General features: G+C 43.7%; 1 protein-coding gene across 2 annotated transcripts in view; it reads left to right on the top strand.

Annotated features, from left to right (window-relative positions):
* The window catches only part of DHRSX (dehydrogenase/reductase X-linked), a 405,907-nt gene that overhangs the window by 257,721 nt on the left and 124,717 nt on the right, over positions 1-23,469 (top strand). The window lies entirely within an intron of this gene.

Below are 23,469 nucleotides of genomic sequence, written 5' to 3'. Positions count from 1 at the left end.
CATATACATTACTAAAGGGACATATACTGTACATTACTGTGGGGGGGCATAGACATTACTGAGGGTGACATGAATGTTACTGGGATGGCATACACATTATACACATTACTGGAATCAGTGGGGGACATACACATTACTGGGGCCAGTGGATGAAATAGACATACTGGGGACCCTGAGAGAATCTGTAGCACTGGGAGATGATGGGGGCACCAAGTATATACTCTTATACAACCTGTACACTAACTACTTTACATTGTATCAAAGAGTCATCTCTTCATTGTTGTCCCAAGGAAAGATCAAATAAAATATTTACAAAATTGTGATGGGGTGTACTTACTTTTGTGATTGATCGTGTGCATTAGGTAAAGAACAAGTAGATAACCTTGCAAAAATCTTATTCATTACCCTATAATAAGACTATTGTGCTGGTCCACTGGCAAATGTCAATGAATCACTTCGCAGCCCACCCTTACACATGGCTTTGGCAGCTTAATCTATCTTATCCAAATCAGTCTATGCCAGTACACTTTGATTATTAAACTGCATGCTGTACATCTGCTCCATGATTTGTTCAACTGTTGCCGAACACGTTATGTCCTCGTAAAAATGAAAAATTGCAGTTTGTTCTCAATCCAGTTAAAAGTGGATTTATTTGATTCTCTTCTTTGTCTGGATTGAAGAACATTGAACATGCAGTGTTATTAAACTGCGGGAACAAGGCAAAATCATAAGTTCTTCCCAGCTCTTCCGGCCCTTACCTAACATTGGGTAACTCTGATTTCTTAATGATGATAGTACCAGACTGTACATTTTATTAATTACAATTTTTGATGAAGCAGCTCTTATTCCATTCAGTAGAACAATGCGCCAATCTGTGGTGCCTTCTAATTATAACAGGGCTGTACAATTCCGTATATCTCCTGTGGACTGTAGATTGTCCTGGTGATGGATGTACCATTTAACATTTTGCCCTTCAGAAATGTTGCTTTCTTCTTCTTATATGCATCCAAGTGTTGGAAGTCTTAAAGGGAATCTGCCACGACATTTACCCTATCTAAACCATTAATATGGACATATAGGTCATAGATTGAGTAAAGAAAATGCTATCTGTATGTCTCACATCTTATGAATTGTTGCAGAGCAATCCTCTTCTATCAGTTATTTAAATAACCTTTTCCAGGCTATGCGCAAGATGTTGTCCGGAAGATAACGCTGCCTCTTTACTTCATCTGCGCATCTCACCTGCCATCAGAATTACTCCGTTCTTGTGACATTGGCCACTTGAGAGGAAATCTTGCTAATGTAGTGCAGCAATGATACAGGGGCTCTTGTAATATCAGTTGAATGTGTTAATTTTTGGGTTATTTGCAGTGGATCCTTCTTCAGACTCACTCACTGAGGCTAGGTTCACATTTCCATTATTTTGCATCAGTCAAATGCGTTGCTTTACGCTTGTGACTGATGCGTTGTACAACGGATGACAATAATTGGAATTAGAAAGCGGATTCCGTTGTAAAACGAGAGCGAGAGAACGATCAGCTGATCGTTTACAATAGCCAGGCGCCGAGAGATCAGCTGATCGCTCTCAAGAACTGGTGGTCGGGACATCAGCTGATCGCTCACAGAAGCCGGCCGCCGGGTGATCAGCTGATTGCTCACAGCAGCTGGCCACCGGGTGATCAGCTGATCGCTCACAGAAGCCAGCCGCCGGGCGATCAGCTGATCGTTCGGCCGCCGAGAGGGAGCATGTGCAGTGAAATCCTAAGGATTCCGCTGCAAAAAAAAGTTACACTCTGCGTTCCTGCCGCCCGACGGTCAGTCGTTCCACTATTGATCAGTCAGGCGGAGGATGCAACGCAAGGGCATCAGTCACAATCCGCCGCTCATATAAGTCTATGAGAAACAACGGAATCCGCCAAACGGATTGCGTTGTTTATCAGAGCGGCGGATTGTGACTGATGCTAAACAACGGAAATGTGAACCTAGCTTTAGACAACGTCAGTTGGTGGAGTTTTAGAACGGCAGCTAATCATTATATACATTTCTCCCTTTTATAAAGCTGAATGGTATCTTCAGCTGTATATTGAACATACATAGGAAAGTGGAGCTGCCAAGAGAGATTTAATGTTTTTTTTTATGTCATTCTGGTGTTCAAAGAAATCTGTCAGCAGGTTTTTGCTATGTAAGCTGCAGCCAGCATGCTGCAAGGGTTAACACAGGAAAGTCAGGTATGCCTGTCTTGTCAAGGTCCGATGTGTTGTTTATTTGCTCGGACTTCTCATTGCTCGGACTACAATGCCACTTGCATGGCAGTCCGGTACACCCCCTCCTGTGATTGACACCTCACTGTCTGTGTACAATCTCTATTGAGAGCCTGGTGTGGGCAGGGGCAGCTCTCTCAGCTCTGCTAGATAGCCATATCTAAAAATTATGATTATGTCAGCACACCTGTATCCAGTAATGTAAGTGATATATTAACAAAGCAAAAACAAAAAAACAAATTTTTCTTTGTCTTATGGCCAGTGTGAACATGAGCTTACAAGCGGCATGTGTACCATCTCATACTCCGGCTCACTTTTTTGTTTTTATGTAGTCTATTGTGTTTAGTACAAATAGGTTGTGGCCCTCCCTCTCAGTGAGCTGGGCATTTCATTCTATGCATCCCATGGCTGTGTATCCTGTTGGGACCCGGTCACTCTCACCCTTATTTACATTGAGGCCTATTTTGACCAATGGTAAGGTTTTAATATTAGAGAGTGTAGGTACTGGCCCAACTGGGTACACCTTGTCGCGGTGGAATGGCTTTATGCTTTTTTTTTATCAAGAAAAGTGTTTACGAAGTACCCTATGTTTATATGCACTATGCTTTTATTCAGTTATAGCAGGGAATACGTCCACAATTTTTTCCCCTTTGTTTTTCTAAGTGATATATTGTTGGATTCAGGATCTCTTTGCCTGCATCATGCTTCACTCAGATGAGGTAGCAAAAACCTGCTGACAGATTCCTTTTAATAATAAGCCAGAGACGGACCTCCTGTCTGCCTAGGAGATCACATAATAGACTGGTGATCAGACTGGAGGTTACATGACCCAAGGGCTCACAATAAGGGGGAGAGAAATATATAGATGCAGCTGAGCTGGGTTGCAACAGATGCCACTATCATAATATCGCTAGGAAGATAACAGGGACCAGATTCATTCTCTACATTTTTTAATGTCACTTTTATTTTCTTTGTCTTGTGAGATTCATTGATATTTACTCTGACAAATTCCTCAAAATGGGGAATTTAGTTTTTGAATTTTGTGCAGACTCATCGTCTTATGTTCTGCTAAATTGTCACAAAATTTGTGTACACGTCAGGTATATATAAAATCATTCCAGGGAAGACTGGTGTACATTTACACAAACATTTTATTCAGCTGAAAACCAAGAAACCTCAAACCCCGTCCAGACTGATGAGCGTAAAAAAAAAGTACTTTTGGAATTTTTGATCCACCATTTTTTGTCTGCACTCTCGTTTCTCTCTTTATATGTGTCTTTGCTATTGTCTCATTACTTTTATTCTTTATACAATTAAATAATTATTTTTTATTATTGACATTGGATTTTGACTCCATATGTTCTGTTTTTTGGCTATATTGCTGGATTCAGGGTCTCTGTCTACATCATACTGCTGTCAGATGTAGCAAAAACCTATTGAGAGAGTCCCTTTAACAAAGAAAACCTTTTCCATTTCATGCTGTCAGAGATGGTACCACATGGAAAAGAAATGCCACAAGACCCGAAGACCTCACTTAATACTGTAGCAAAAGTGATTACTTTTTTTTTTTTTTTAAGCTAAGATGGGCTTGCAACCATCTTTTAGAGGTTTTCAGGCTGACCTTGGTAGTTGACACCTAAACAGGAACATCTTCTAATGAGAAGGGTTGAAGAAAATGTACATGCAAGCTCATTGCGGTTACTAAACAAGAAGAAGAAAGTAGAGATGAGCGGAGCCGTGGAAGTCAGCCATACTTTATCTATAGTTCAGTTTGGACCCGGACTTGACCTGAATGCCAATGGAAGTGAAAAATTGAGCAGTTCAAGTCTCCGCCCACATGCAGCCAGCTATAGTCAGATGACTTCCGGGGGCGGGTGGGAAAAGGGATTTGCTTTTTTTTTTTTTTTGTTTGGTGTACACTAAATCCAGTCATGCTGTTATTTCCCAGTGCGACCTATTCAAATACTGCAAGCGGCTCACACTCGGCTGAGAGCGAGCGTACCCGAGCACAGCAATGCTTGCGTGAGTGGTTTACATATGTAAAGCACCTGAACTCTGGAGGTATTTTTGTAAAGTCTGTGTTTGGTATGAACACCGCACACCCAACCTTGGGTTCACTCATCTCTAGTGGAAAGCCAAACTGAGGTGACTGTTTACTGTGACACAATTCGACATATATACTGCTGAGGAATTGTATGTATGGATCTCATCCATGAAGAAAGTCCTCTACTAAAGCCCATGTACATATAAGTCCACCTACAAATTGCCTGTGCCCATTCTGAAAAATATGAAGACTACTGGCACTCTATACATGAGTGATGAGACCAAGATAGAAAGGTTTTCCGAACTGATGGCTTCAAAGCTGTATGACGTTTCAGAGATGACAAGTAGAAATAAAAATGTATGGTGCCAACAGTGAAATATGATGGAGGCAGTGTGCTTATGTGGAGCTGCATGAGTGCTGTTGGTGTTGGGGAGCTACATTTCTTTGATGGTATCATGAAAATCACAGATGTACTGCTCTGTATTGAAAGAGATGGTGCTACCATCACTCTGTGACCTTGGTAGTTATGCACTTTTCCAACATTACAATGATCCAAAGTACATCTGTTGCATTTCTGCAGAAAAAAAGTGAAAGTGATTCAGTGGCCAAATAATTAATGTAATGTCAAGAAATTAATCACTGCCAACAGGGGTTTTTTTTCCTTATCCGGTCCATCTATATAATGCATTGTAGCTCCCGTATAATACTTAATAATAGTCTTCCCTGGTTTCGAGCGGTGTTCTGGTTCTCTACTAGGTCACATGTATGCTTACTTTTTTTGCCAGCTCACATAGAGAGACCACTGTTTGGGGCAGTGCTTCTTTCTCAATGTATGTGTTATGATGGGGACGATTGGAGTGAAACTAATAATAATCCAATCATCACCCGAAGTCCTCCGGGCAGATGACAAGGCCACAGAGGACAGGCGAATGAAAACCGCAACTAAGAAAGATAACTAAAGATGGAGTCGGTGGTGATAACCTCACACAACCGTATGTGAATTGTGCCCTGTTACAGCATAGGGGCACAGGGTAAGGTCACGTGTGAAGGAACATGTCATACCAGGAAGGTAACCCAGTTAATGCCACGGGGAAACCTAATGGATAGATGCTGAATCGGTCACGTGCGTAGAGGTACAACAAGTAGTATAGCTCGGTTAGCGTCACAGGTAACAGGAAGACCGTAAGACAGAGGCTGGCCCTAACCGCGCCGCGTTACCAATGTATTGTGGCGTCCGGCACTGACACCCTAGCCCTGCCTGTGTCCAATAAACACACACACGCAAAGGTCTGCCACTGGCTCTGTAGGCTAATGGTCACGTGCGTAGAGGGCACGTCAGACCAAAGAGGTAACCCATTAGCATCACTGGGTACCCGAGGACTGGTAGGACAGGAACTGACCCTAGAAGCTCACCCTAACCTCGCCGTGTTACCAGTATATTGTGGCGTCCGGCACCGAAGCCTTGGCTCTGCCTGTCACTGTCCTATGCATGCATACACCTGCCACTGACTCTGCAGGAAAAGATGGCGCTGGTACCCATACCGACGCAGCACAGTCAGCTGACTGAGCTGCCATCACAGAATGATGCTCGCGCACCGGTGGGCACAGTTATGAGCCTTTTATAGCTTCCTCCTGCCCCAGGCCACATGCCATGTGGTAATGGCGCTGGTTGCGGCTATACAGCGGCCGCCACGTCACCGCTGATGTCATGCCGAGCAAGCAGCGGCCGCCACGTCACCATTGACGACACCGAGGACCAATCAGCGACCGCCGCATCATCGGTGATGTCATGCGCGGTTGCAGGAATCCCGCACTTAGTGTCTGGAGAGGCTGCGGGAGCCTGCACATGCGCGGTAGGGCTGAATATGCAATTAGTCTCAGACCGATGTAAAACCCTAGCCACCTGATGCCTCTCAGCCAAACACCGGGAGCGACGGGCAGGTGGCACTGTGGAGTCGGCCAATCCTAATGCAGGAGACGAAGACGGGACCAGATCAGTTCGAGGCTCAAGGGAACCCCGAACTGTAACAGTATGCCTATAGAGCAACAGAACAAATTGCCATACATTTACATTGTGAAAGTGACTTCTAGTTCACACATAAGCCCTTGTGTAATCCAACGAGGGGTTCATATGTGTTCTTTTGTAAGGTTGAAAGAATGTTGGGGAGCTACATTTGATTTTTAGAATCATGAATTCACAGATGTACTGCTCTATATTAAAAGACAAAGTGCTACCATCACTTCATGCCCTTGGTAGACGTGCACTTTTCCAACTTGACAATTATCCTAAACACTCATCTAAGGCAACTGTTGAGGAACAGGGTGAAAGTGATTCAGTGGCTAAGTATGTATCTTGATCTGAACCCCATTCAAACACCTATGGCAAATTCTGAAGGGAGACGTTGAGCATCAGTCTCTATCAAGGTCATTCTTGGAGAATGGAAAAAGATAGATTTTTTAATATGTCACCAACTTCTTCACTCCATGCCTTGGTGATGTCCTTAAAAATCATGGAGATCATACAAAAGGTGGTAGTTTTTGCTGTGGGGCGTATACATTCTGCGTCAACTAATTTGTGTAAAACTGTAATCTTTGTAAACTTACTTTCATTTTATGGGTTCTCAGAAATTTAGTCTTGTCAAATTGTAGGAAATTGTTCTTGTGTTCTGTGAGGTGTTGATTCAAATACAGTGGAACCTTAGTTAACGAGAATAATCCGTTCTGGGAGTGTGCTTGTTAACCAAGTTACTCTTTCAGCAAAGCAAGATTTCCCTTAGGAAATCATTGCAATGCAGACAATTTGTTCCACAACTTGTTAAATGTCCCATCCTGGTCCACTATTGTGCCATTCCACACACGTACAAACACGTACAACCACACACAAACTCACACAAACACACAGAAACACACAGAAACACACATGCACAAGCACATATTATGTTCACCTTACCTTCTGTTCCATCGCCGGTCTCCTGGGACTTCCTGTTCACTAGTACGGGCCGTGTATCTGGTAACCAGCACGACGAGGGAGGAACTTCCGCACCCAGAGCGCTAACGTTAAAGGCAGGAGCCACTTGCCTCTGATTGGCCAGTGCGCTGCCTTTGAGTAGCGTCTGACAGCCGAAGTTTCTGCCTCGTCGCTATGGTTGCCGATACACAGCCTGGAGTGAACTACAGGACCCAGGAGGCCAGCGATGGAACGGAAGGTACACACATTCTGATCACCTTACCTTCCGTTCCATCGCCGGCCTCCTGGGTCTTGTAGTTCGCCGCGAGGATTCCTCCCTCGTCGCAATGTACCGGCGGACTACAAGAACCATGAGGCCGGCGATGGAACGGAAGGTAAGGTGAGCATAATACTGTATGTGTGTTTGTGCGTGCTTGTGTGTGTTTGTGCGGACTGCAAGAGTGGGTTAGAGCGCGGTGGATGTACAGAACCGGAGGTCTGTGCAGTGAGTATTTTGCTCATACAGCAACGCTTTCTCGTAAACCGAGTTACAAATTTACAGAAAGCTTTGCTTGTTAAGCGAAATTCTAGTTAAGTGGGTGACTCGTTAAGCGAGGTTCCACTGTACTACTTTTCAAAGGGGTGTACTCATTTATGCCGAGTACTGTATAACATAGATATTAAATGTGTGTATCATGCATGTAGTGTAGTGTGAGTGCATGAATATATTTATCTACTGCCGCTCTCTTTAACATCTGTGACGCCCTGGACCCCAGGGGTCACAGGTCACTACACAACACCTTACACCCCCTTCCTTGGACAGGTCACACCAGTCAAACATTAAATCCTTGTTGCCACCCTCCAGGGTTGATGTCCACACGGGGTGGGGTGGAGCCAGGCGGTTGGCCCCACCCACCGAGGAGTTTACAGCCTAGAGGCGGGAAAAACATAGTTAGTTAGTCCAGTGGTTTTCAAAGAGTCCAGTCCTGGGCAGGAGTGAGGAGTAAGAACTGTGTGTGTCTGGGTCAGAGCCCAGGCACTTCCAGCAAGGTCGGCAGATGGTGGTGGCCGTCTGCAGGAGTTGGCGAAGGTCAGCGGAACCATAGGACCGGGGTCGGGCGGTGGCCTGCCGGTACCAAACTGGGGAGCTGATTGGAGCCAAGCACCAAGCAGGGTACTCGGACTCCGACTAGGCTTAAAGCCAACCTCTAGTCAAATTCTCTGATTGCGGTCTGGACCTCAGGGGTTCATTCCCAACCAAGTCCCGATTGAAGGCAACAGACCAACAATTTCGGATAAGTGCCACCACCAAGGGCCAGAGATCCAAAGGGCCACCGTCTGCGGGCAAAGGGGCTCCTCCAGCACATATACGTCGGGGAGCGGACTACCGGTGCCCAGGCATTGGAGTCAACATACAAACACAGGTGCAGGGAAATGACAGCCACCATCAACCCATCCATCCATCCAGGGAAACACTGCAGCCGGCTGCGGGCCCCGTCCATCCAGTCGTTTGGTTTACCAGAGACTCTGTCCATCTGTGTCTGAGTGAGTACACCAGTGCCATCCGGCACCACGCCGCGCTGCACCGCGACCCTGCACCCTGTGAGCCCCTATCCTACGGCAATCCAACTAACCACCGGGCCCCGGGACCAACAGCCTTTACCCATGGAGGGGTCAACACCTAGCTGCTCCCCGCCATCGCTCCCGGGAACCCCGACACCAGCAGCGGTGGTGCCCACCATCACCACAACCCGTGGGTGGTGTCACGAACATCCCAAATCCTCTTTTCACTTGTGGGCGAGGAGTGCTGCTCAAGCTCCGGGTCCGACCCCACTCGAGCCACCGAGGAGAAGGCACCGGATCCGGGCGCGATCTCCCCGAGCAGCCCCAGCGACGGGGAAGCTGGCCCCCGCCCTCGACACATCCTGCTCTGTCCTGCTCCGCTTCTCAGAGACATCACTGCAATTTTGACTAGCCATCACACACTATGCTCCATGCATGAGTCAGAAGTCTGTTTAATACAGTAAAGGCCGCTTTACACGCTGTCGGTACCGATATCACCAGCGTGCGTACCCGCCCCCATCGGTTGTGCGACACGGGCAAATCTCTGCCCGTGTCGCACAACATCGCCCGGACCCGTCACACGGACTTACCTTCCCTGCGACGTCGCTGTGATTGGCGAACCGCCTCCTTTCTAAGGGGGTGGTTCGTTCAGCGTCACAGCGACGTCACAGCAGCGTCACTGAACCATCGCCCAATAGAAGCGGAGGGGCGGAGATGAGCGGGACGAACATCCCGCCTACCTCCTTCCTTCCTCATTGTGGCCGGGACGCAGGTAAGGAGATGTTCCTCGTTCCTGCGGTGTCACACGGAGCGATGTGTGCTGCCGCAGGAACGATATTTGAGAATGGACCCCCATGTCACCGATGAGCGATTTTGCACGTTTTTTCGACGATGCAAAATCGCTCATAGGTGTCACAAGCAACGGCATCGCTACAGCGGCCGGATGTGCGTCACAAAGTCCGTGACCCCAACGAGATCGCTGTAGCGATCTCGTAACATCTAAAGCCCGCTTTAGTCTATGGTGCCTCGTTTTGATGTGCCAGAGACTTACATTGTAAAAGCCACTTTTGGGTTACATAGCGTGCAGTGTGACATGGAGGGTCTTGCAGAGGAGTAATATCACTGATAAGAGGAGCAGAACAGCGCTGGATCCCAGAGAAGGCGGTGGTAGGTAAGTATAGTAATACACTACACTACACTCACAAACACTACACTAGAGATCAAAATTAGAAAACAATGTATGATCACTTGTTTTTTTCAGAAATAATGTAATCTACATTGATCAACATTTGAAGGTTTTTTTGGTAAGGGGTACACCATGCCACTAAAACAGTGTTTTACAAAAGATCCAGAGTTTATAAACATAAAACCTTTATTTTGCCCAAAACGTGATGATCATAATTAGAGAACAGCAATGATTGTAGCACAGAGAAAGATTATAACTACATTTTCTGAAGATAACAACAGTCACCAATCAGTAGGAAGTGTGCAGGCCTTTGATTTGAATGACTTTAGCACATCTGCGGCCACAGGACATCACTAGTCTCTCACACTGTTCTGGTGTGATTTTGAATCACTCTTCTTCCAGTCTCTTCCACAGTTCTTTGACTGACTGTTGTGGATTTCTTGTCCATAACTTTGTCACCAAGGATTTTCAAGAGGTTTTCTATTGGGTTTAGATCAGTTAGATCAGGACTTTTGGCTGGCCATTTGACTGTTTCAATATTTTCTGTTTCAAGGAACTGTTTTACCCATTATGCTGTGTGACGGGGGCATTATCCTGCATGAAAATTGCTGGCTGATTGAGTGATAAATCCAAGTAAGGAACCATGTGTTGTTGAAGAAGGTTCTTATACACACTTGCATTTACTCTGTCATGTAGCTGTATGAAAGGCCCAACTCCTGCTGCTGAAAATATTCCCCAAACCATGACACTTCCTCCACCACCTTTCACTGACTTCTTTACACCCTTTGGGTTCAGTCTTACCCCAGTTTGTCGACAAACTTAATGTTTCCCATCAGACCCAATTAACTTAACTTGCTTTCATCACTAAAATGAACTGTGGACCACTTCTCCTCTGTCCACACAACATGCTCCTCACCAAAGGTAAGTCTTTCCTTTTGATTCTGCTAATCAGAGGTTTGGTCACTGCAGAGTGGGCTTTCAGTCCAAATGCTCTTAAACGTTGTGACACTGTATGCTGAGACAGTTCCTAAAGCTGTTCAGTGCTGAACTGCTGAGGAATTTCTAGCTGCAGTGTTGAAACGAGTACCCATGGAGATTCTCTGCATTATCCTGTCCTGTCTGCATTTATCTTTTGAGAACAACCAGCTTTCTTGGGTAACTTGAAAGAGTTTGTAATGTTGTAAAGAAGCAATATTCTCGAAATCACAGACTTGGAACAATCAACTTCTCTTTCTCTTGCTACTTTTTGCAAAGTCACTGCAAACTAGAAAGTTAGGCCAGATAAATAGGGTTTATGAGATAATTAAGTAAAAAAGCACCAGGTGCCAGATTAACACCAGTAACTTGCAGGTATCTGAAAGTGTTCTCTAATTTTCATCCATTTTCTTTTACATTTATCTCACTTACATTTTTATTATGTGCTTTCGAAGAAATTCAATATATGAAATAAGTTTAAATACTATTAGCTTACTCATGTTAGGATATAATCCCATAGGATTACACAATGATCTTAACATTTACTAAATTGTTTGTTGTTCTCTAATTTTGATTTCCAGTGTATATGAAAATATACATATGAGAGTGCTTCTTTAAAAAAATAAAAAAAAAGCAAATTAAATAAAGAAAAACATCAAACACTATAAAAAGGCAGAAATTAAATAATATATATGTGCAATCAATTTCTTAGTTTAAAGGCTTATTTTAAAGATTGTGAAACTTTCTAATATATACCCAAAAATCCAATTGCTAACTAATGCCTTTTCTAGCTGTAAATAAAAAGTTATAAATACCGCACTTTTCGTTTTATAAGACGCACGCCAAATTTGGTGGAAAAAGAGGGGAAAAAAATATAGGTTCCATTTTATAATCCGGTGCAGCAGGTGTCCCAGATTCTCGCTGCGGGCACTGTGAGGCAGGAGAAACATCCAGAAGCTGTTGGCAGTGCAGGCTTTAAAGAAATTGCGCCTGGAGTCGACATGTGCTCAGATGAAGCTCTCAGCTGAATGACAAGCCGAGATCTCTTCTGCTCACGCGCCACCTCTGGGCGCCATTTTGCTCAAGTACGCTGAACGGAATTAATGGGTCGGATGCGGTGCGTGCACAGATGAGATCATGTGCCGAGAGCTCCATCTGTGCACTCGTCGACTCCGGGCACCATTATTTGCAGCCTGCACCACTGATATTTTCAGAATGGCGGCCCCTGCCTCACCGCCCGCTGCACAGTGCCCCTCACAGCACCTAGCATGGCACAGCCCGCAGTAATCCCGCAGCACAGCGCAGCATCCCCCCTGTCTCCTCCTTCTAGTGTTATGGTAAAGTAAATGTGTCCAATTGCTTTTAAGCCCCTTAAATGAAGAGGATTTGTAGAAAAATAGTTGCAATTCCTAAATGTTTCATAGGATATTTCAGAGCCCGAACTACGGAGATTTAGTTACCGTCCAAATATTTCTGGACTTAACCATGTATAAAATATGTATATAGATAATTACTTTTTCCATCTGTATTTTATATTATGGGGAACCACTCACTTCTTGAGGTAGCAAACAGGAACACCATCACTTTAAAAGTCCAGCAAGTTTTTTTAACACCCATAAACTTGCACTCCCGCAACATAACATGAGTCCTTTTCCAGGTTTCAAAAGGAACACAAACCTCAGGGATTCCTTCTGGAGGTATCATAAAACCTCCATACTCTGACCATGTGTCAAACAAACAGACACCATTTAAATAGATGAGACATACCTATGGGACTGGGGTATGTTGATAGCCGGACCCACCCGTCTCTCCAGCTATCCGTAAACCTGTCCCTGGAACTCCCTAATAAGACTTGGGGCACTACAGGTGCCAGAGCAGACATCCAGGTCTACACCACCTCCGCGATACGTACCCGCCACCATGTACAAAGAGAAAATAAGCTTTATCACCTGTAGCAGATGCTAAATACTAATCAAATACGTATGATTGAGACACTGTGTGAAATGGAAATAATGCCCTGTAGGTGATTGTGGCTCTTTTGTAAAGCTTGTATGTATAGGTATTGTGTCTGTTTTTTGACAGATATGTATTTTGAAAAGAGTATAATTGTAAGGTAAAGAATATAGGACAGTGGCTATCTGACGGATCCCTTTGGAAATTCAGTACTGTTCGTGTATCTTAGATTCCTCATTATGAAGGTTATAAATTGGCTACATTTATATTTCTTACAGTATAATTTAGAGTGCTATATAGTATTACCATATATTATATATTTTACTGTTACTTTTCTACTATAAATAAAAGTGACCTATATACTTTTTTATAAATGTGAAGTGAGTGGGATTTATGCTTTCATTGTGGCAATCCGTTGTCTTCACTAAGCCGCTGAATGTGTCATCCATCACATGATTTTCTTTTTGTCTTGGTGGACAGAGCGCATCTCTCCGTGCAGTGGACCTAATGTGCCATTATTATGAGTAACAGTCTGTTTGCTGCTCTGTGATGTCCCACGGATATACGAGATTGCTCACTCCGAGGATATTCTTTCCCTCTGGTTGGTGGCCAGTGACTTTATCTTGTACGGGGTTTTGATTACATTGACAGACAAAAAAGCAGCGTCTGCTTCTGAGAAAAGTCGTATCCTCTAGAAAGGAGATAAAATTAATATGTGAAGATGCTGTAATTCATTGTAAAAGGCCTCGTGCACACATTGAGTATTTGGTGAGTTTTACTTCCGTATGTGTAAGTCAAAACCAGGAGTGGAACAATCAGAGGAAAATTATAAGGACTAGGACACACGACAAGAAAAACGGTGCGAGTGGAATGCGATAAAAAATCGCATTCCCCTCAGACCAATATTAGTACATGGGGCAGCTCCCATGAGCGATTATTTTCTCAGCCCTAATTGGACCAAGAAAACAGTCGCAGCATTCTGTGGGTGGAATGCGATCCTGTTCCACTCGCAACCATGCAAGTCTATTATTTCGTGAGAGAAATATCGCACTGCTCTCACGTTACACCAGTATAACACGAGAGCAGTGCAATTCTTGCATCAGCCGGCAACGGAGGAGATAGGGAGATAAATCCCTCTCTCCCATCCGCAGCGCCGCCTCCCACCCCTCTCCAGCGCTGCTTCCCCCCTGCAGCTGTGGTCTGATCGCACGATCGGACCACAGTCACATGACCCTCTCATGACACTCGGCTCCCGCTGTTCTGAGAGTGTGAGCCAAGTGTCATGCAAGGACTCGCAGTAATTCCCGTGTGGCCTCAGCCTAATAGAAACACATCGCCACGTCTGTATTTATTACCCACTCCTGGTTTTGGCTACAAATACTGAAGTAAAAATCTCACCAAATACTCAGTGTGTGCATGTAGCCTTCTTGTGGGAACTACTAAGTAGAAAACTATGTGTATTCTAAAATCATGCATTACTTTAACCCCTTAACGACCTAGGACGTATATACTGTATATGTCCTAGGTCTCCTCCTTCCATTTGATGTGGGCTCAGAGCCTATTTCTTTCCCCGCACGTCTGCTGATCTGATCAGCCTAACATTTGCAGATAGATAGAAGATCCACCCGTTCCTGGTAACCCATTAAACTCTGACAACACGATCTAATGGGCTCCAATGGAGATCACTCTGTTCCCTGCCGCCAGGGCACCAGTGGGTTGTCATGACAGCATGGGGTCAGCTGATGACCCCTGTCATGACTCACTTCTTGTAATGCCGGCAGAGCACCGTCATTCACAGGAGATCAGTATTTCTGCTGATCAGAGCGATGTTGAAGCTACCAGATTGTGCAGTCATAAAGTCCACTAAGGGCACTAGTAAAATCAATCAAAAATAAGTTTTTTAAAATGTGAAAAATTTAAAAACCTAAAAGTTCAAATCATCCTTTTTTTTGCCCCATTGAAAATAAAACAAAAAAAAAATACACATATTTGGTACTGCTGTCTTCAGAAATGCCCGATCTATCAAAATATAAAATCAATTAATCTGATCTGTAAAGGGCGTAGAGAGAAAAAAACATCAAAATGCTAGAATTACTTTTTTTTGGTCACCGCAACATTGCATTAAAACACAGTAACAGGTGATCAAAACATCGTATGTACCTAAAAATGGTATGGTTAAAAATGTTACCTCAAGGCATAAAAGCAAGCCATCAATGAACCCCAGATCCCAAAAAATGAGAATGCTACAGGCCTCAGAAAACGGCAACACAAGTGCAATTCTTTTTTTTTTTTTTTTTTTAATCTTCTAAAATATTTTTCAACACTTAAATAAAAGTAAAACTATACATGCTTGGTATCTACAAACTCGCACTGACCTGTGGAATCATATTATCAGGTTAGTTTTACCATATAGTGAACATGGTAACTTAAAAACCTATAAAACAATTGTGCAATTGCACTTTTTTTTTGCAATTTCACCGAACTTGGATTTTTTTCCTGTTTTCCAGTACAATATGGGGCAGAATGAATGGTGTCATTCAAAAGTAAAACTCATCTCGCCAAGAAGAAGGGGAGGAAAAAACGAAAAATGGAAAATTACCGGGTGGTGAAGGGCTTAAAGGGTTATTCCAATCTTAATTATTGGGCATAATTGAATAGTGCTTTTGAAAACAAGCATTTTCAATAATTCCTCTCCTTACTGTAATAATTATAATTTAGTATTTTTTTTATTTTTAGTTACAGTTCATTGCCTAGGAAACTGATGAGAGGCCTAGCATTGGTAGCCAGACATGTGCAGTGCTTGCAAGTATTTTCCAATACATCTTTTATAATACCTGCCCTGCCCTGAAGCTGACTGGGATCTCTGGAGTACAATGTTAGTTCCCAATCCCACCCAGTTTTAGTGCCACTACACTCCTCCGATCTTTCTTTGTGAGGCAGCTTTCCATATCTTTAGTGCCATTGTGATCCTCTGATGCTGCTATATCAGGTAGCATTATAACAAAAAACAAAAAATACTCATCAGCCACTCCACCACCAACTGCAATTCCTGGTATAGGATAAGGGCTGCTTCTCACTTGCAAGTTTCTCGCAGTAGAGCAATGCGAGAAAATCTCGCATTGGAATCGGACACATGTTAGTGAATGATTCAGCTCTCATTTGCGATTTTTTTTTCTCAGTCCAAATCGGACTGAGAAAAAAAATCGCAGCATGCTGCTTTTTTGCGAGTTTCTACTGCGAGTCTCTCCAATGCAAGTCTATGGGAGCGTGTAAAAAATCGGATGTCACGGGACAGCACTCACACCATCCTACTGACATCCGATTTTCTAAATACATTTCTCGCATGTTTCCTAAAACACTGGAAACGAGTGATGTGTCACAATGTCTGTCAATCACTATTCTCTGTCAGTCGGTCTCTCCCTCTTGCTCTCTATTCTCTCTCTGTCGGTCGGTCTGTCGGTCGGTCACTATCTCTGTCCCTCTCTCTCTGTCCATGTCGGTCTATCCCTCTCCCCCCTCTCTCATACTCACCGATCCCCGATCACCAGCCCGGCGTTCACACTGCTCCGGCGGCTTCTCCTCTTTTGAAAAAGCCGGCCGCTCATTATTTAATCTCGTATTCCCTGCTTTACCCGCCCACCGGCACCTATGATTGGTTGCAGTCAGACATGCCCCCACGCTGTGTGACAGCTGTCTCACTGCAACCAATCAAAGCAGCCTGTGGGCGTGTCTATGCTGAGCAGTAAAATAAATAAATAATTAAAAAAAACGGCATGCGGTCCCCCCAATTTTAATACCAGCCAGATAAAGCCATACGGCTGAAGGCTGGTATTCTCAGGATGGGGAGTTCCACGTTATGGGGAGCCCCCCAGCCTAACAATATCAGTCAGCAGCCGCCCAGTATGGCCGCATACATTATATGCGACAGTTCTGGGACTGTACCCGGCTCTTCCCGATTTGCCCTGGTGCGTTGGCAATCGGGGTAATAAGGAGTTAATGGCAGCCCATAGCTGCCACTAAATCCTAAATTAATCATTACAGGTGTCTATGAGACACCCCCGATGATTAACCTGTAAATTAAAGTTAATAAACACACACAGTGAAAAAATCCTTTATTTGAAATAATAAACAATAACAAAGACCCTCGTTCACCACTTTATTAAGTACGCAAAAAACCCATCCTTGTCCGACGTAATCCACGGAGGTCCCACATCGCTTCCAGTTCTGCTACATGAAGGTGACAGGAGCTGTAGAAGACACCGCCGCTCCTGACAGCTCCACGCAGCAACTGAGGTGAGTATCGCGATCAGCTGATGATGTCAGTCAGGTTACTCGCGGCCACCGCTGGATCCTCCAAAAGTGACAGCAAGTCGCCCGAGTGACAGCAATGAAGTCACAGGTGAGTTGCGGTCACGGGGGGAAGATCCAGCTGGCCGTGGGTAACCTGACTGACATCAGCGCTAATCGCGCTGCTCAATTCAGTCACTCAGGGGATTAGCGGTCAGCGGTGAGTCCTTCACAAGTGACCGCTAATCAGGCAGAGCCACGGCATGACAATGAAGTCGGGTGAAGTTCACCCAAGTTCATTCTGATCGTGCGGCTCTGTCTGGGTCTGCTGTCATCTGCCATTCAGCTCTGCTACATAGCTGTCTGTGGCTGCTGTCACCGGCCATGTAGCAGAGCTGAATGGCAGATGACAGCTGCTGAGAAAAAAAAGGATCACACACGGATCATACACGCATTGTACACGCAATGCAATCATGAGAAAAATCTCAGGATCGCAGTGCAGTTGCATTGCACTTTGACCTAACGCGAACTAAAATCAGCCCAGTTTTTTTCAGCCAACTCGGACCGATTTTACTTGCATAGATGTGTTTCCAGCCTAAGAGTCCAACTGGTCACCAGAAGAAGCAATCCAAAAAAATCCAGCAATCCCAAACAATAAAAAATTCCAAGACTTTATTTCACATTTTTAAATTCCATGGTTAAGACTCCTTTAAAATGGAAACAGGTGACGCACTTTGGATCCAACAGATCCTTACTTACATCTCAGAATCCGAAACACGTTATCTGTTTCCTTTTTTATGGAGTATTAACCATGGAATTTTAAAATGTGAAATAAAGTCTTGGAATTTTTTATTGTTTGGGATTGCTGGATTTTTCATGAATTGTTATGAGGTGGCATTGCCTAGCTTCAGTGCCATTGTGCTCCTCCAATGCTGCTATATCAGGCAGCATTGCCTAGATTCAGTGCCATTGCAATCCTCCAATGCTGCAGCGTTGCCTAGCTTCAGTGTCATTCTGCTCCTCCAATGCTGCTTTATCAGTCAGCGTTGCCTAACTTCAGTGCCATTGTGCTCCTCCGATGCTGCTGTATGAGGCAGCGTTGCCTAGCTTAAGTGCCATTGCAATCCTCCAATGCTGCAGCGTTGCCTAACTTCAGTGCCATTGTGCTCCTCCAATGCTGCTATATCAGGCAGCATTGCCTAGATTCAGTGCCATTGCAATCCTCCAATGCTGCAGCGTTGCCTAGCTTCAGTGCCATTGTGCTCCTCCAATGCTGCTATATCAGTCAGCGTTGCCTAACTTCAGTGCCATTGTGCTCCTCCGATGCTGCTGTATGAGGCAGCGTTGCCTAGCTTAAGTGTCATTGCACTCCTCCAATCCTGCTGCTATATGAGGCATTTTTGCCTAAATTCAGTGTGACTGCACTCATCCAATGCTGTAAAAGCAATACTAGAGAGCACACAGTTTTTTGGCCAGTGGTACAGTGATGTGATGTTGTACCATATGAACATTGTTACTATTGTACCCATTTGTCTGCGATTAATTGATAACGTGTGTTGAAGTACTCCCAAATTATTGATACCAATAAAGTATCAATAACACTATTCAAACGTTTGAAAGCAGATAAGGAGTTAAATTATAGAAGGGAAGGTAAATGTAAAAAATGATCAAAGCCAGAATTCAGAGTCTGAATGTAAAACAGAGTCAAGCATCAGAATAAGGGGAAAAAAAAAAAAAGCGAAACCAAGGACAAAATCAGAGCAGTTCAATTGGCAATCCAATGCATCGAAAAATTCTGGACTGAGGATTCCTGACCATGATTCTCTGGATCTGCAATGAAGTTCTCCAGAAAACAGGAGCATAAGTTGTCCCTCAAATTGTAAAGATGGACAATTGATTTAGCCTCTATCTAAACCCAAATACAGTGCTGGACAAGAGTTATCTCACCCATACACTCAGTACGATTGGGGAATGTCTGACCAATTTCCCATTCCCAGAGAACTTTCTTCCATTTGTACTAAGGTTTGGAAACAGTGGTGTACCCCTGAATCCTGCTAATAATTTCAGAGTGGTTTGGATATTGGAAAACTGTACAATATAACAATACAGATTTGGAAAAGGATAACTTCAAACAATACTGCTCACGGACCTAAAAAAAAAACAATGCCACACCTTATTGTGCGTCTCGACGAGTCATCTCAGGACTTTCCAAAATTTTTCACTAAATATCCTTGGTTTAGTAAATTCCATTTAGTATTTTGTTCAGAAATAATGTTGACAATATTTTATTTTTTAGACTTTTACCTCTATCACTTCACCGTTCTAATTGTTAACTTATATTCTTGGCTTATTATGACTATTGTCACCATTTTCATCCCAGAGGAAAGGTAACCTTCAGACAGATTGCATTTTGTGCAGCCTATTTTCATCAATGTAATATAAAAGCCCAATGCTCCACTAATTTGCTCTAAAACTACACTTTGCAGACAATCTGCCATTACGCTACCACCTGCTCTTTTGATTTCTTATTATTTCCCCCGCTTATTTGAGAAACTATGTAGTCAATGAATGTTAACAAATTCCAAACCACAGAAACAAAATTAAGGTCTTTTAAAATCACAGAAAACTACACCATAAAGAAAATGGACATAAAAGTTAATAGCATTATGCCTATTCTCAAAATCCAGGCAAAACTAGACATTAAACTGTATGTCCACCTTTGGCTAACTTAGAAAACATATAAAGAATCACCGTATTTATTCAATGCAGGTGGGGACTTAAAATTAGAGAGTGACCAACTATTTTATTTTAATTTTTTAGATATTTATGGGTGTGTTTATTTGATTATCCAAATAAGAATGAACCAACTAAGTATTCCAGTTTTCATACTGGCAACTAGAGTACACAGAACAGTACCCAATTTATTTTATCTCTTCCTGACTTTTGACTTGGCAGAGTAAGCAGAGCCACCTCATTGCAATTAGTGGTCATATCCATTTTACTACTAGAGGCCTTGGAAAAGTAGCACAGTAACACTATACATAAGGATTAGTTTTTGTATGGATTTACAGTAACTACTTCAGGTTGGTGGGTGTCTGGATCCTGAGGCCTGGCCTCACTGATCCTAGAAGGGGACCCCCGGAAGTTTGATTCGGCGAGTGCAGCTAAACTTTACCTGAACCCCAATGGAAGTCACTAATCGGGCAGTTTGGGTCTCTGCCCACATGCAGCCAGCCATAAACAGAACATTTCCGGGGGCGTGGTTTTTCCATTTTTTGGTGGGGTTGACACTGCAAACGATTACGCTGTTATTACCCTAAGTGCAAGCCGTTCAAACACTCAAACACTGCAAGTGGCTCACACTGGGCCGACCACTGAGCTTTCCTGAGCACTGTGATGCTCTTGCGAGTGGTCATCATATGTAAAGCAATCCGAACTCTGTTTTTTTGTAAAGTCTGTGTTTGCAATGAACACCGATCACCAAACCTCGGGTTCGTCATCTTTACTCAAAATGCATCTCAGGAGGCAGCATCACTGAGGTCACTTACACAGGGCTCTATGGGCTTAGCAGATATTCAATAAACCCATACTGCACTCTGTGTACGGGTTCATTGGTTTTCTATTCCAGGAGCCAAGCAGGACAGTGCGCTAGAGAGTATATTTTTGAGCAATAGGTGGGGGTTTCAAGACTCAAGACTAAAGGCCACTTTACACACAAAGATAAATCTGCGGCAGATCTGTTGTTGCAGTGAAATTGTGGACAATTTTTTTTTTGCCGCAGTTTTTTGTCGCGATTTTTGCAGCAGTATTCTGCCAAGAGGTGCACATTTGGTGCTGAAGTCGTATTCACCAGATTTCAGCACCAAATATGCACCTCTGGAAGAAAAAAAAAAACTTTTTTTTGCATTTTTGGGCCAAGGGTAGTAATATGGGGTTTTTTTTGCCAGGAGGTGTAGATTGGATGCAGGAATATGATGTAAAAATTTCAACACCAAATTTGCATCTCTTGGCCAAAAAATGCAAAAAAAACCCTTTTTATTTCAGCCAGAAGGTGCAAATTTGGTGCTGAAATCTGGTGCAGAGGATTTCAGCACCATAAGTGCACCTCCTGGCTGAAAACCACAGAAAAAAATGTGTCAAAAAAAGTGGGGGGTTTTTGCCAGAAGATTAGGTGCAGGAATATGGTGTAAAAATTTCATCACCAAATCTGCTTCTCTTGGCAAAAAAACTGTGGTTTTCTGCCAGGAGGTGCAGGTCTGTGAACTCAGGTGAAAGACCGTGGGAACCTCTAACTGTTACCGCAAATGACCTGAGTGACATCACCGCTCATTACGCAGCTTATTCATTCTCTGTACTCACAGCGGGCAGTCATGCACTATGACCGCTCGCTGTGACTTGGATGTAGAAGAGCCAGGATTGTCGTGGGACCTCATATGGATTATTTCGGATCTGCTGGGGTGTTTTATGGGGTTAATAAAGTGGTGAAACAGGATGCTTTTTTGTATTTTATTCCAAATAAAGGATTTTTTTGGTGTTTGTGTTTTTTTTAAATTATTAATTTAAATAATAAAAAAGTCACATGGTTCCTCTTTTGATACACAGTCAAGATAAATGCAGGGCTGGAGCTGCAGCTTATAGCTGTAGGTTTTATCTGTGCTCGGTAGCAGAATATGGGGGCACCCTACACCAATTGTTTTATTTATTTTTATACCACAATACTGATGGTAGATGCTAGAGTGTACCAGGTCCTTCTTGCTATGACATCATTTCAACACGCCCCCTATCACATGATATGGGCGTGTTGAAAATGCCATCTGACATTTCCAGCAAGAATAAGCATTATTTTTCTAACTTTACTTGGGCATGGAACTGTTTATAATAGATGTGGGGGTGTGGGGGGTAAGACTCCCAGATATAGGGAGTGCAGGGGTGGGTGAAACCCCCTTGTATGATTATGGTAGATGAGGGGAAACATTGTGACGCCCACCAGCCAAGTGAGTCATGCCCACTAACCTGAAATAAGCTCATACATTCTAGGCTCATAGTAGATGCTGGTGTGTACGGGCTCCTTCAGTTACACTGCTTTCCCAGCCCACCGGCCGTCCTGGTGCCTGTGATTGGATGCAGTCAGTTGACACGCTGCCACTCAGGGTAGGGGTGCTTCTAACTGCAACCAATCACAGGCATCGATGGGCGGGGAAAGCAGTGCAGATGCAATGCATGTAATGCACTACACCTGAAGTGAATGCAGGGTCTGGGAGCAGTGTACAGTCATGTTGGAGCTTTGGTAAGCACAGCGCGCTGGCTCCCATTCCCCTTTCCCTTCTACCATCATTTTTAATCTCCGGATTCTGATCTCCATAGACTTATATGGGAGCTGGATTCTGGACTGGTTCCGGATTTAAAAAAAAAAAAAAAAGAGAGAGAGAGAGAATATGTACCTGCTGGTCCCGGTTTCTGCGAGTCCGCCCATCTCTAGTTTTTACCCATTAAAATGAATGGGGAAACAAACAAGTGCATAAAACATGCCCAAAAACAGACTTATTTTTGCACAGCTTATTTCCTGCCAAAGACACATTTTAGGTGCAGAAATTTCTGCTGAATATTCTCACATACCCTTAGGGGTTCATAGCGGATGTTCACATGAGCGTATGGCAGCCAATGCAAGAGAATGACATTCATCTCACACTCTGCTGTGAGCATTAGCTGAGTGTCATTCACTGGGATCCGATTCACTCATGTGAGAGAGTCAGCGCGCCGGTGCGGAGAAGAAGGAGCAATTCATTTCCCCATCTTCTCTATTGCCTGTCTCTACATATGTCGGCCTGCACTCAGATTACATGAGTTCAGTCCAATGTGTTATAATCTTCCATAGGCTTGTATGTAGAAAACAGTGTTTTTTTATCAGCTCACCTCGTCTCCTTTCATGTGCTTCTCTGAGTCCAATTAAGATGGTGGGCGGTGCAAGGAAGGATACCAGGCAATCTAAAGGACATATTTGTGGAGAAGAAATCCAGCATCTCGTCCGGTTGAAGTATAATTAAAACCAACTTTATTCTATATTCTTTAAAAATTCCAAAAAAGGGGAAGTCATAAAACCATACAAAGTGCACACGCGTTTCGGACAACCGGACGAGATGCTGGATTTTTTCTCCACAAATATCTCCCATAGACTTGTATGGAGCCCTTGATCCAATATACTCTGCTTTTCATACCATGCTTCAATTTTTTTTTTGCCCATACCTCATCAACA

This window comes from Anomaloglossus baeobatrachus, chromosome 2 (assembly GCF_048569485.1).
Source record: "Anomaloglossus baeobatrachus isolate aAnoBae1 chromosome 2, aAnoBae1.hap1, whole genome shotgun sequence".
NCBI lineage: Eukaryota > Metazoa > Chordata > Amphibia > Anura > Aromobatidae > Anomaloglossus > Anomaloglossus baeobatrachus.
Note: the sequence above shows the minus strand (reverse complement) of the source record. Positions and strands in the feature narration are given on the sequence as shown.